This window comes from Hemitrygon akajei, chromosome 1, assembly GCF_048418815.1.
Source record: "Hemitrygon akajei chromosome 1, sHemAka1.3, whole genome shotgun sequence".
In the NCBI taxonomy this organism is placed as follows: Eukaryota; Metazoa; Chordata; class Chondrichthyes; order Myliobatiformes; family Dasyatidae; genus Hemitrygon; species Hemitrygon akajei.
In genome coordinates, this window is record NC_133124.1 from 5,795,883 (window position 1) to 5,811,395 (window position 15,513).

The 15,513-nt window shown below is 42.8% G+C and overlaps 1 protein-coding gene across 1 annotated transcript in view; it reads left to right on the top strand.

Moving 5' to 3' along the window:
* Positions 1–15,513, top strand: part of rad54b (RAD54 homolog B) — a 187,740-nt gene that overhangs the window by 40,070 nt on the left and 132,157 nt on the right. The gene's annotated exons all lie outside the window — the stretch shown is intronic.

The window sequence follows — 15,513 nt, forward strand, 5'->3', positions numbered from 1 at the left end:
TTTGGAAACCGATGCTACTTTGAAGTTAGTACTTTTAAGTCTCTTAGATGATGGCTGTGTTTCACATCCTTCCATTATTCCTATCATGTCTGTCTCTGGCACCCTCTATTGTTTAAGGTCTCACTCGTCTGTCATAGTCACCTCCATCTATCTCATCTGTAATAAACAGAGGTTCCTTCGGTGGTCTTGCTTCAAAGATCTCTCTTATCTGGGTTGACTACACACCACTGCAGTCATCCTCACCTGAACCTTGTTTTCAATCCTTGCCTTACCACATGTCCCACAATACCTTCTCCATGGGAACAAATAGGCAGTTCAAAAACATCTCAAGGGCAATTGGGAGGAGTAATAGATACTAGCCTTGCCAGATATATATAAAAAATGCCTTTAACTGTTTGTAAAAATAAGTTGTGTTTTTGCTGTCTTGAGACAAATTAGAGTGGATAAATATCCCCAGGGCCTGACAAGGTGTTCCGTCAGACCCCAAGAGAGGCAAGTGCAGAAACTGCCAGGGCCCTAGCAGAGATATTTGAATAATCTTTAGAAACAGGAGGGAAACCAGAGGAATGGAGGAAAGCCAATATTTAAGAAAGGGTCTAAATATAAACCAGGAAATTATAGGCTGGTAAGCCTGACATCAGTAGTGGGAAAGTTATTGGAGGGTATTCTAAGGGACCAGATATACAAGTATTTGGAGAGACAGGGACTTTGTGTGTGGTTGGTTGTATCTAACCGATCTTAAGAGTTTTTTGAAGAAGTTGCCAGGAAGGTTGATGAAGGCAAGGCAGTGGATGTTGTCTACATGGACTTTAGTCCAGGTCCCACATGAGTGGTTGGTCAAGGAGGTTCAGTTGCTCAGTATTCAGGGTGAGATAGTAAATTGGATTAGATATTGGCTTTCTAGGAGATGCCAGTGAGTGGTAGTAGATGGTTGCCTCTCTGACTGGAGGCCTGTGACAGAGATCAGTGCTGGATCCTTTGTTGTTTGTCATCTATATCAATGATCTGGATGATATTGTGGTTAACTGGATGAGCAAATTTGTGTATGACACCAAGATTGAGGGTTTAGTGGACAGTGAGGAAGCCCATCATGGCTTGCATCTGGATCAGTTGGGAAAATAGGCTGAAAAATGGTAGATGGAATTTAATGCAGATAAGTGCAATGTGTTGCACTTCTGTACGACCAGCCAGGGTAAGTCTTATGCAGTGACTAGCAGGGAACAATGAATGGAGTGCAGTAGAACAAAGGGATCTGGGAATACAGGTCCGTGAGTCATTGAAAGTGGCGTCACCGGTTGATAAATCCATAAAGAAAGCTCTTGGCATATTGGCCTTGATAAATCAAAGTACAGGAGGTGGGACATTATGTTGAAATTGTATAAAACATTGGTGAGGCCTAATTTGGGGTATTGTGTGCACTTTTGGTCACCTACCTATAGGAAGGATGTAAATAAGATTGAAAGAGTGCAGAGAAAATTTACAAGGGTGTTACTGGGTCTGAAAGACCTGTGTTATAAGGAAAGATTAAATAGGTCAGGACTTTATTCCTTAGAATGTAGAAGATTGGGGGGAGATTTGATAGAGGCATACAAAATTATGAGGGGTATAGACAGGGTGAATGAAAGTAGGCTTTTTCCACTGAGGTTGGATGGGACTACAACCAGGGGTCATGGGTTAAGGGTGAAAGGTGAAAAGTTTAAAGGGAACTTAAAGGGAAACATCTTAACTTGGAGGGTCCTGAGAGTGTGGAATGAGCTGACAGTACAGTGGTGCATGCAAGCATGAACATTTAGAAGAAGTCTGGATAGGTACATGGATAGTAGAGGTATGGAGGTCTAGGGTCCTGTACAAGTCAATGGGAGTAGTCAGTTTGAATGGTTCGTCATGGTCTTGATGAGCCAAAGGGCTGTTTCTGTGCTATACCGTTCTATGACTATGATACCAACAGTTTTGATGTGCTTTTGATATTTAAACCAAAATGAACAGATGCTTCACTTTAATACTTTAATGAAAAGTAGTGGGTGGCAAAGAGGAAAGGGGTGTTGGATGCAGATGTTTTTGATCTAAGCTTCTTTCAGAAGTCAAAAATGAGGCATAAAACTTGTTGCTCATCATCGTTTATTAAGTGAGAAGAGAACAAAGAATTGGGAAAGGAGAATATTGAGAGAAAGCAATAGCGGGAAAGGAACAAGGAAACCACATGCTCTGAGCTTATGAGCGAGTGAGGCATCCATTGGATCAGGGTCGACCAGAAATGCTTCATCCTAGCTGTCTAGATATGCAAGCCTGGGCAGTATGATATGGAGAGCAAGCTATGTAGTTAACTCCCCCTCTCTACACAGCTGATGAATCCAAAGGAATGGCGGAGACTGATACAGTTTGGTACCAGCAGTGTCATTAGAGTTGCCAGTCAGCATTAAGCTCAACAAAGGACTTCCTTCGGGACTCCAGCTCCGGATTTTCCTCAATGTTTACTCCCAAACCCTTCTCCATGAGTGGATATAGCTGCAGGGCAGTGAAAGTTTGAGATCAGAGTTTTCCTTCTCCTTGATGAGCTGCCAACCGTGACTGATGAGCCTATCTGCCCAAAGTGACTGGTCTTAAGGTGCCAGTAACCCGCCTTTGCTCCTCCGGTCAGTAGAAACGGTTCCACCGGGCTTGGAGTGAAGGCCAGGAGCTGGGCTTTGTTGTCAGAGGCTATTTGAGATCCTCCGAGATCTTGACACCCAGGAACTTGAAGCTGCTCACTCTCTCCACTTCTGATCCCTCTATGAGGATTGGTATGTGTTCCTTCGTCTTTCCTTTCCTGAAGTCCACAATCAGCTCTTTTGTCTTACTGACGTTGAGTGCTAGGTTTTTGCTGAGGCACCATTCCACTAGTTCCACTCCTATACGCCCTCTCCTCACCACCTGAGATTCCACCAACAATGGTTGTATCGTTAGCAAATTTGTAGATGGTATTTGAGCTATGCCTAGCCACACAGTCATGGGTATACAGAGAGTAGAGCAGTGGGCTAAGCACACACCCCTGAAGTGCGCCAGTGTTGATAGTCAGCGAGGAGGATATGTTATCATCAATCCGCACAGACTGTGGTCTTCCAGTTAGGAAGTTGAAGATCCAATTGCAGAGGGAGGTACAGAGGCCCAGGTTCTGCAACTTCTCAATCAGGATTGTGGGAATGATGGTATTAAATGCAGATCTGTAGTTGATGAAGAGGATCCTGACGTAGGTGCTTATGTTGTCTAGGTGGTCTAAAGGCATGTGGAGAGCCATTGAGATTGCGTCTGCCATTGACCTATTGTGGCAATAGACAAATTGCAGTGGGTCCAGATTCTTGCTGAGGTAGTAGTTCAGTCTAGTCGTAATCAACCTCTCAAAGCATTCCATTACTGTCGATGTGAGTGCTATCGGGCGATAGTCTTTAAGGCAGCCCACATTATTCTTCTTTGGCACTGGTATAATTGTTGCCTTTTTGAAGCAAGTGGGAACTTCTGCCCGTAGCAGTGAGAGGTTGAAAATAACCTTGAATACTCCCACTAGTTGGTTGGTACAGGTTTTCAGAGAAAACCTGCATGGAAAAGAGTACAGTCAACAATTTGGGCAGAGACCCTTCATCAGGACTGTATACTTTTCCACAGACGCTGCCTGGCTGGCAGAGTTCCTCCAGCATTTTGTGTGTGTTGCTTGGATTTCCAGCATCTGCAGATTTTCCCTTGTTTGCAGTTTCATACATACAGGTAACTATATAAAAATGCAAACCAGCATAACCTTAAATTGCAAAGAAAATAATAACTGCACAGTCTAGTCTAACATGCTTGTTTTGCTGTTGTTGTTTTGTTGCTTGTTGTGTTCTGTGTTGTTCTGTCGAGCACAGTGAGCATGCTATGTTGGTGCCTGAATATGCGGGAACACTTGCGGGCTGCCCCCAGCACATCCTTGGGTTGCATTGGTTGTTAGTGCAAACAACACGTTTCACAGTATGCTTCGATGAGCATGTGATAAATCTGAATCTGAATCGGAAGCTCCATTTGGAGAAGACAGTGCAGTGAAAGATGTACGGTGAATTAAAGATCTGTATTTTTTTTATTACTGCTATTAATTGATGCCTTTAAACTAGCAATGACAAGGGCAGTGTGTATTTCCCATTTCTAATTATGCTTCTACATTCCAACACTTAATCCATGACCCTGCAGGTTACAGCTTTTCAAGTATCCATTACGGCAATGTTATTTTATATTTATTTAGAGATACAGCGCGGAACAGACCCCTGTAGTCCAACGAGTCACACCTCCCAGTAACCCACCAATTTAACCCTAGTCTAATCACAGGGCAATTTACAATGACCAATTAACCTACTAACTAGTATGTCTTCCGATTGGGAGGAAACCAGTGCACCCAGAGGAAACTTCCATCAGATGGTTTTTTCCATCTTCGTCCTATAAGGAAGTCAATTCAGGACACTTGTCAGCCACTTGGTGAAAAATCTTTTCTTATCTACCCACCAGGATAGCGTAGTGGTTAGCACAATGCTTTACAGCTCCAGAGATCACCAATTAGGGTTCAATTACTGCTGCTGTCTGTAAGGAGTTTTTGCGATCACCCTGTGACCATGTGGGGTTCTTTCAGGTGCTGCAGTGTCCTCCCACATTCCAAAGACGTACTGGTTCGGGTTAGTAAGTTGTGGACATGCAATGTTAGTGTCAAAAACATGGGGACACGTGGGGTGTCTCTGACACATCTTTGTGTTGGTTGTTGACTCAAATGACATATTTCACTGTATGTTTCGTTGTACATCTGACAAATAAAGCCAATCTTTTTCTTCTCCTTTGGCCCAGTGAGAACATTATTAACAGGAACATTAATAAATCTATGGGTCACCGAGGGGAAAGATGGGAGAAAGACCTGGAATCTTGGTCGAAAAGTTAAGTGGATGGAATTTCAGAGTTTATTCCAAGGTGTTGGACAGTGAGCTGCTTTCTTGAATGTCTGTAGTCCATGTGGTGAAATTTCTCCGACAGTACTGTCTGGTAGAAAGTTTGAGGATTTTAATCCAATCGCATAGAAGAAATGGTCCTTTATTTCTAGCTTGGAGGAGAATGTGGAGGTTATAGTGTTCACATGTACCTCCTCACTTTTCCCTTTTAGAGTCAAAAGTTTAAAGTGAAATTTATTATTGGAGTACATATACGTCGATAGAGACAACCCTGAGATTCTTTTTCTGCAGGCGTACTTAGCAAATCTATAGACCAACAACTGTAAACATACTGTGCAAATGCTATGTATTTATATCTGCATGAAATAACAATACAACAGAGTCCTTAGATGAGTGTAGCTATCCCCTTTTGTTCAAGAGCCCAATGGTTGAGGGGTAGTAATTGTTCTTGAACCTGCTGGTGCGTGTCCCGAGGCTCTTGTGTCTTCTACCTGATGGCAGCAGCAATAAAAGATCGTGACCTGGGTGGCGAGGATCTTTGGATGCTGTGTTTCTGTGGCAACATTTCATGTAGAGGGTTTTACCCGTGATGTACTGGGCCGAATCCACTACCTTTTGTAGGATTTTCCGCTCAAAGGCATTGGTGTTCCCATACCAGGCCATAATGCAGCTGGTCAGCACACTTTCCACCACACATCTATAGAAGTTTGCCAAGGTTTTTGATGACATGCTGAATCTCCACAGATTCCTGATGAGGAAGCAGAGGTGCTGTCATGCTTTCTTTGCAAATATATTTATATGATAGGTCCATGACTGGTCTTCTGAGATGGTGACACCCAGGAATTTAAAGTTACTGACCCTCTCCACCTCTGATCCTCCAATGATTACTTGTTCAAGGACCTCTGGTTTTCCTCTCCTGGCATCTATAATTAGTTCCTTGGTGTTACTGATATTGAGTGACAGGTTGTTGTTATTACACCACTCAACCAAAATTTTAATCTCTCTCCTGTATGCTGATTCATCACCACCTTTGATACAGTCCACAACAGTGGTGTCATCAGCAAATTTGTATATAGTGTTAGAGCTATACTTAGCCACAGTCATGGGTGCAAAAGGAATCATAAAAAAGAACAGCACAGAGAGAGGCCCTTCAGCCCATCTAGTCCACACCAAGCCATTTCAGTTGCCTAATCCCATCAACTTGCATCCTCTGTACCCCTGCCATCCATGTACCTATTCAAATTTCTTTTAAATGTTGAAGTCAAACCCACATTTACCTCTTCCACTGGAAGCTTGTTCCATGCTCTCACCAATGTCTGAATGAAGAAGTTCCTCCTCATGCTCCCCTTAAACATTTCACCTTTCACCCTTAACTCATGACCTCAGGTTGTAGTCCCACCCAACCTCGGGAAAAAGCCTGCTTGCATTTATCCTATTGATATCCCTCATATTTTTGTGTACCTCTATCATATCTCCCCTCATTCTTCTATGTTACGAGGAATAAACTCCTAACTTATTCAAACTTTCCTTATAGACCCAACAACATACTTGAAAATTTTCTCTGCACTCTTTCAACCTTATTTACATTTGTCCTGTAGGTAGTTGCCAAACTGCACACAACAGGCTGTGAGGATCATCGCTAAGAGTTTTACCAATGATCCAGAATGGATAGGTCTCTGTGCTATTACATGCTGAGAGTCATCAGCACAGGCCAGACAGGGCCCCAAGGCATCTCATTAAAAGTTAAGATTCTGAGGAGTAAAGAAACAACCTAAGAGGATCATTTTAGGAACTGAAGACCCTCACTCAATGTTTTAGGAACAATTTAAAAACCGGAGATTCTGCAGATGCTGGAAATCCAGATAACTACTGGAGGAACTCAACAGGTCAGGCAACATCTACAGAGAGGAGTAAATAGTGGATGCTTTTGGCTGAGACACTTCACCCCATGCTCAACAAATTAGCCAAGTGGAACTACAACCATTTCTGAAGAGCATCTTTTCATTCTAGGAAGGATGTGAAAGCTTTAGAGAGGGTGCAGAGGAGATTTACCAAGATGGTGCTGGATTTAAGAGCATATCTTATGAGGGCAGGTTGAGTGAGCTAAGGTTTTTCTCTTTGGAATGAAGGAGGATAAGAGGTTGTCAGGATGATGAGAGGCGTAGACCAAGAGAACAGCCAAAGACCTTTTCCCAGGGCGGAAATGACTAATACAGTGAGCATAATTTTAAGGTGATTAGAGGAAAGTATAGGGGGGGTGGAGGCGGATGTCAGAAATAGTTTTTTTTCATGCAGAGAGCAGTGGATGCATGGAATGCCCTGCCGGGGGTGGTGGTAGAGGCAGATACATTGGGGCATTTAAGAAACTCTTGAAAGGCACATGGATGATAGAAAATTGAAGGTTATTTAGGAGGGAACTGTTAGATTGATCTTGGAGTAGGTTAAAAGTTCGGCACAACGTTGTGGGTGAGGAAACTGGACAGTGCTGTAGTGTTCTATGTAAGTTGCTGCATTGCATTTTTAAAAAAAGTTTCACAATGCAGACATAGTTTGCTGATGACAGAACGAGAAAATGTTTAAGGTGGGGGATGAAGTACCTATCTAGTATGCTACCTTAAACAGGATGTATTGAGTTTCATGAGCATTGTTGAATCTGCACCAGGCAAAAACTATATTCTACTTTGTAAAAACTTTAGCAAGTTTACAGTGAGGATGGAGAAACTTCAGACAAGATGCAGAAGAGACTTGTTCAAGCATTGTGCTGAGAAAATGTACAAGGATTTTGCCAGAACCTTGAGCACCTGAGTAATATGGAACAGTTGAATAGGTTAGGACTACGTTCCCTGGAGCGTAGGAGAACAAGGGGAGATTTGACAGGTATACAAAACAATAGGTATAGATAGGGAAAATGCAAGCAGGCTTTTTCCACTGAAGTTGGGTGCAACTTGAACTAGAGTTCATGGGTTAAGGGTGAAAGGTGAAATGTTTAAGGGGAACATGAGGGGAAACTTCTTCCCTCAGAAGGTGGTTAGAGTATGGTATGAACTGCCAGCACAAGCAGTGAATGAGCGTTTACTTTCAACATTTAAGAGAAATTTGGATAGGTGTATGGGTAGGAGGGTCATGGAGGACTATGGTCTGGGTGGAAGTTGATGGGACGAGAATGATTAATGGTTCAGTACAGACTAGATAGGCTGAAGGGCATGTTTCTGTGCTGTAGTGGTCTGTGTCTCTATGACTTATTGTTGAAACAGATAAATAGATTATTCTACCATGTTTGACCAGTAGATGGTGCTCAGACCTCAAGGAACCAGTAGAGATGAAACATTTGCCTCCAATTTATCACAAAGATCAAGAAGCCACCGGCTTCAGTTTCTCCATAAACTTCATTTATGAGTCGAGATTATTTCATTTCCAATACACAACTGTAAAGGGAAACAAAATAATTTACTTCAAATAATAAGCAGCTAAACAAAAACAATAATAATAAATAAAAATAATAAATATGAAAATGTAAGACCATAATACAGAGGAGCAGGTCATTCAGCCAATTGAGTCTGCTCCGCCATTTCATCACAGCTGATCTATTTCCCTATCCACTCCATTCCCCTGACTTCTCCCCATAACCTTTCATGCCCTGACTAATCAGGAACCTATCAACCTCTGCCTTAAATGCACCCAGTGATCAGGCCTCCACAGCTGCCTGTGGCAATGAATTTCACAGATTCACCCTCTGGCTAAAGAAATTACTCCTCATCTCTGTTCTAAATGGACATCTCTATGGTGAGGCTGTGTCCTCTGATCCTAGACACCCTCAGCATTGGAAACATCCTCTCCACATCTACTCTGTCAATGTTTTTCAACATTCAATAGGTTCTAACAGGTTTGTCAGGCAAGATTTTCCCTTAAGGAAGCCTGCTGACTTTGGCCTATTTTATCATGGGCTTCCAGGTACTCTGAAACCTGATTTTTAATAATCAGCTCCAACATCTTCCCAACTACTAAGATCAGCCTAACCTGCCTATAATTTCCATTCATCTGTCTCCCTTCCTGATATAATGTACAGTGTATAAGACAGCTTCAATGCAGTGATTGATTGGGTCCCCATAAAGCCAAAGGAGTATCTGTACATAAGGTGTCTTTGACAGGAATTGATAAAGTAATGGTGCTGGGGGGTGAGTTAGTGGGTGGAGGTGGAGTTTTAATTCCCATTGACTGTCCCTCTCTGGAAACTGCCTGTAACTAAATCAGACTTTGCAGCCTTTGCTTTTTATTCACCCACAAGATGAATTTAAGATTACATTTCTCCACCATCAGAAGACTGTCTATTTCATCTTCCGTAACATTGTCTTCTCTCACTTTTCCTCACACGGTGTTTAAACGCTTAATCTATGATTGGGCTGCAATTGAATATATTCAGTGGCCGCTTTATTGGGTATACCGTGCTCTTGCTTGATAATACAAATATCTCACCTGGCAATCATGTGGCAGCAATTCAAGAGCATTCAGACATGGTCAAGCGCTTCAGTTGTTGTTTGGACCAAACATCAGAATGTGGAAGAAATGTTATCTAAATGACTTTAAACATGGAAGGATTGTTGGTGCCAGACAGGGTGGTTTGAGTATCTCAGAAACTGTTGATCTCCTGGGATTTTCACGCACATCGGTCTTTAGAGTAGGGGTTCCCAACCTTGGATCCATGGGCCCCTCAATTAATGGTAAGACTCCATGGCATAAAAAAAGCTTGGGAACCCCTTACAGAGAATGGTGTGAGAAACAGAAAATAGTCAGTGAGCGGCAGTTCTGTGGGCGAAAACGCCTTTCTAATGAGAGAGGTCAGAGGAGAATGGCCAAAGGAAGACAATAGTAACTCAAATAACCACCTGTTACAACAGTGGTGTGCAAAAGAGCATCTCTGAATGAATATGCATAAAAATACTTAGTGGCCTCTTTATAAGGTATAGAAGTTACAAAATAAAGTGGTCACCACGTGTAAATTCATAAAGTATTGGAAATGATCATACTGGGCAATATAGAAGGGTCTTTTTTTCTTAGAGGAGGGGTCGAAAATCTCCTTTGATCCAGGTTGACTGTGGATATTGCATCCCAGCGCTCTAAATGACACACAGCTTGGATGGTCTTCTTTGTTCTGCATTCTGTAAGCTTGATGTCTATGTTTTAACTTGCATTAAACCTCATTCACCCCCTGTGCTTGGCTTTTCATGTTTGGATATGAGAGAGAAGTTTAAGAGCTTTGACCAGTGGCCAATCCGGACATCGGAAGTTTGGAGAGGAAGGGACTTCAAACAGGTTCACTGACGGAGGATAAAAGGCAGGAGCAGTTTGTGGCAGTGTAATAGAGCTTTGATCAGTGGCCAATTGGCAGTTGGGATTGATTGGTAAGAGCAAGTTAAAGGAAGGCAGGGACAAGTACAGCAGCCATTGTCTGAGTGGCTTCAGAGAAGAGAAGCTTCACTCAGACAAAAGAAAGCAAATTTCAAGTTTTTTCCTTCTCTTCTTTATATCTGCTCAACTTTATATCAGGCATGCTGTTGTGATAGGGGATTTGTTTGTTAGGGGAACAGACAGGAGGTTCTGTGGGCAAGAACGAGATTCCCTGATGGTGTGTTGCCTCCCGGAAGCCAGGATCTGGGATATCTCGGATGGAGCCCTCAGCATTCTTAAGTGGGAGAGTTAACAACCAAAAGTCCTGGTCCAGGTAGGTACCAATGACATGGGCGGGACAAATGATGAGGTTCTGCATAAGGAGTTCAGGGAGCTAGGTGCTAAGTTAAAATGCAGGACCTCCAGGGTTGTGATCTCAGGATTTCTATCCATGTCACATGCTTGTGAGGCTAGAACTAGGGAGATTATAGGGGCATAAGATTTTTGGATCATTGGTCTCTCTTCAAGTGAAGGTAGGACCTGTTATAGAAGGGACAGTTTGTACCTGAAATGTTTTCCTAGCAGGAACGTTTCTTAATGCTGCACGGTGGGGTTTCAGCTAGAGTTGCAGGCAGATGGGAACCAGAGTGCCAGAACAGTTAGTGGAGGCTGACCTCAGACAAAGTTAGGAATCAAAAGGTTGAGTATGGTGGGACAAAATCGAAAAAGTGAACACAGGACTGAAGGTGTATTTGAATGCACACAGTATATGGAATAAGGTAGGTGAACTTGTAGCACAGTTACAGATTGGCAGGTGTGATGCTGAAAGGTTATAGCTGGGAGCTTAATGTTCAAGGATACTGATTGTATGAAAGGATAGGCAGGAAGCCTGAGAAGGTGGTGTTGCTCTGTTGGTAAAAAAATGAAAGAGGTGACATAGGGTCGTAAGGTGTTGAGTTATTGTGGATAGAGCTAAGGAACTGCAAGGGTAAAAAGATCCTGGTGGGAGTTGTATACAGACTCCCAAATAGTAGTGAGGATGTAACCTACAAATTACAACGGGAGATAGAAAATGCTTCCCAAAAGGGCAATGTTACAACAGTCATGGGGAACTTCAATATGCAGGTAGCTTGGGAAAATCAGGTTGGTGCATTTCTAGAGTGCCTGTGAGATGGCTTTTTAGAGCAGCTCGTGGTTCAGCCCACTAGAGAATCACCTATTCTGGATTGGGTGTTGTGCCATGAACCAGAATTGATTAGAGAGCTAAGGTACAAGAATCCTTAGGGGAAAGTGGTCATAACATGAAGGAATTCACACTGAAATTTGAGAAGGAGAAGCTAAAGTCAGATGTATCAGTATTACAATGGAGTAAAGGGAATTACAGAGGCTTGAGAGAGGAGTTGGCCAGAATTGAATGGTAAAAAAAACACTGACAGGGATGACAGCAGTACAGCAATGGCAGGAATTTCTGGAAGCAATTCTTAAGGCACAGGATATTTACATCCCAAAGAGGAAGAAATATTCCTCTTTGAGGAAGAGGAAGAAAGATGACACAACCATGGCTAACAAGAGAAGTCAAAGCCAACATAAAAGCCAAAGAGAGGGCATATAATAGAGCAAAAATTAGTGGAAGTTAGAGGATTGGGAAACTTTCAAATACCAACAGAAGGCAACTGAAAAAGTCATTAAAAAGGTAAAGATGGAATATGAAGTATTGAAGAGGATACCACAAGTTTCTTTAGATACATAAAGTGTAAAACGGAGGTTAGAGTGAATATCAGGCTGCTGGAAAATAATGGTGGAGAGGTAACAATGGGGGACAAGAAAATGGCGGATGAAATGAATAAGTATTTTGCATCAGTCTTCACTGTGGAAGACACTAGCGGTATGGTGTAAGTTCCAGGTGTCGAGGTCATGAAATGTGTAAAGTTACCATTAGAGGAGAAAAGGTTCTTGGGAAACTGAAGGTAGATAAGTCACCTGGACTAGATGGTGTACATACACCCCAGAGTTCTGAAAGAGGTGGCTGAAGAGATCATGGAGCCATTAGTACTGATCTTTCAAGAATCACTAGATTTTGGAATGGTCCCGGAAGACTAGAAAATTGCAAATGACACTCCTCTCTTCAAGAAGGAAGAAGAAAGGAAATTATGAGCCAGTTAGTCTGACCTCAGTATTGGGAAGATGTTGGAGTAGATTGTTAAGGATGTGGTTTTGGGGTACTTGGAGGCACTTGATAAAATAAACTATAGTCAGAATGGTTTCCTCAAGGGAGAATCTTGCCTGAAAAATCTGTTGGGATTCTTCGAAGGAAAAACAAGCAGGATAGACAAAGGAGAATCGGTTGATGTATTTGGATTTTCAGAAGGCCTTTGACAAAGTGCCACACATGAGGCTCCTTAGCAAGTTATGAACCCATGGTATTACAGGGAAGGTTCTAGCATGGATAAAGCAGTGGCTGACTGGCAGGAGACATAGTGGGACTAAAAGGTGCTTTTCTGGTTGCCACCAGTGACTAGTGGTGTTCCACGGGTCTGTATTGGGATTGATTCTTCTTGCTTTGTATGTTAGTGATTTGGATGATGGGGTTGATGGCTTTTTTGTAAATTCTGCAGGCAGTAAGAAGATAAGTGGAGGGGCAGGTAGTTTTGAGGAGTTAGAGCGGCTACAGAAGGACTTCGACAGATTATGAGAATGGGCAAAGAAGTGACAGATGGAATATGTATGGTCATGCACTTGATTAGAAGAAATGAAAGGGTTGACTATTTTCTGAATGGAGAAAACTTTTTAAGAACTGTGGCACAGAGAGACTTTGGAATCCTTGTGCAAGATTTCTTGAAGGTTGATTCGCAGGTTGATTCTGTGGTGAGGAAAGCAAATGCGATGTTAGTATTCATTTCAAGAGGAATAGAATATAAAAGCAAGGATGTAATGTTAAGACTTTACAAAGCACTGGTGAAGCCTCTCTGGGAGTATTGTGAGCAGTTTTGGTCCCTATATCTTAGAAAGGATGTGCTGAAACTGGAGAGGATTCAAAGGTGGTTCACAAAAATGATTCCACGTTTGAACAGCTTGTCACATGAAGAGCGTTGATGGCTCTGGGCCTGTATTCACTAGAATTCAGAAAAATGAGGGGTGATATCATTGAAACCTATCGAATGGTGAGATGCTTTGATAGAGTGGCTGTGGAGAAGATGTTTTCTATGCTGGTAGAGTCTAAGACCAGAGGACACAGACTTAGAATAGAGGGATGTTTTTTTAGAACGGAGATGAGGAGGAATTTCTTTATCCAGAGAATGGTGAATCTATGGAATTCTTTGCCACAGGCAGCTGTGGAGGCCAAGTTTTTATGTATATTTTAGGTAGAAATTGATGGATTCTTAATTGGTCAGGTATGAAAGGAATCAGGGAGAAGACAGGAGATTGGGGCTGAGAGGAAAATTGGATCAGCCATGATGAAATGATGGAGAAGACTAAATGGGCCAAATGGCCCAATTCTATTATCTCCTATGGTCATAATAGAGGTATACAAAATTACTGTATAAATTACTTTAAGAAATGTATATAAAATTACATGAATAGTGCAAAAAAGAGTTAAAGTAGTGAGGTATCATGGATTCATTGTCCATTCAGAAATCCAATGGCGAAGGAGAAGAAGCCGTTCCTAAGATGTTGACTATATGTCTTCGGGCTCCTGTACCTCTTCTCTGACGGTGGCAATGAGAAGAGGACATGCCCTGGGTGGTGAGGCTCCAGAATGACGAATGCCACCTAGTTCAGGCATCACCTTTTGAAGATCTCCTTGATGGTGGGAGGCTAGTGCAACCCCCCCCCCCCCAACACACACACACACACACACTCACACTCACACCCCCCCTTGTCATGGTGCAGTCGTTGCGCTGAGTTTGCACATTTCAATGCCCTCCCTTCCCCGGTGTACTCTAATAATGGGCCCTAAAGGGGTTGGCTTTGTGGTGCCTTTCCTGGCATACACAGTGGAATATTCCATTTCTTTAGCAATGGGTTTGCGTAAATGTGTTTAAAGTAGATACTTCTGTTTATTTTGTAATTTGATTCTGACTACATTGTTGGGAGCATCACATTCCTCTTCAGTTTGCGTATAAGGAGAAGGTGGGAGTGGAGGATGCTATCACGTATTTGCTGCACAAATCACTCTCTCACCTAGAGGGGGTCAGTTGTGCTGTGAGGATTACATTCCTTGACTTCTCTAGTGCCTTTAACACCATCCAGCCCAAGATCTTAAGGCACAAACTAACGGAGATGGGAGTAGACTCTCACATGGTGGATTGGATAGTGGACTACTTGACAGATAGACCTCAGTATGTGCGGTTGGGAGACTGTAGGTCTGACACGGTGGTCAGCAGCACAGGGGCGCCGCAGGGAACCGTACTCTCTCCGGTCCTGTTCACCCTGTACACATCAGACTTCCAATATAACTCAGAGTCCTGCCATGTGCAGAAGTTCGCTGATGACACGGCCATAGTGGGGTGTGTCAGGAATGGACAGGAGGAGGAGTATAGGAAACTGATACAGGACTTTGTGATATGGTGCAACTCAAACTACCTGCGTCTCAATATCACCAAGACCAAGGAGATGGTGGTGGACTTTAGGAGATCTAGGCCTCATATGGAGCCAGTGATCATTAATGGAGAATGTGTGGAGCAGGTTAAGACCTACAAGTATCTGGGAGTACAGTTAGACGAGAAGCTAGACTGGACTGCCAACACAGATGCCTTGTGCAGGAAGGCACAGAGTCGAATGTACTTCCTAAGAAGGTTGGCGTCATTCAATGTCTGTAGTGAGATGCTGAAGATGTTCTATAGGTCAGTTGTGGAGAGCGCCCTCTTCTTTGTGGTGGCGTGTTGGGGAGGAAGCATTAAGAAGAGGGACGCCTCATGTCTTAATAAGCTGGTAAGGAAGGCGGGCTCTGTCGTGGGCAAAGTACTGGAGAGTTTAACATCAGTAGCTGAGCGAAGGGCGCTGAGTAGGCTACGGTCAATTATGGAAAACTCTGAACATCCTCTACATAGCACCATCCAGAGACAGAAAAGCAGTTTCAGCGACAGGTTACTATCGATGCAATGCTCCTCAGACAGGATGAAGAGGTCAATACTCCCCAATGCTATTAGGCTTTACAATTCTACCGCCAGGACTTAAGAACTTTTTAAAGCTA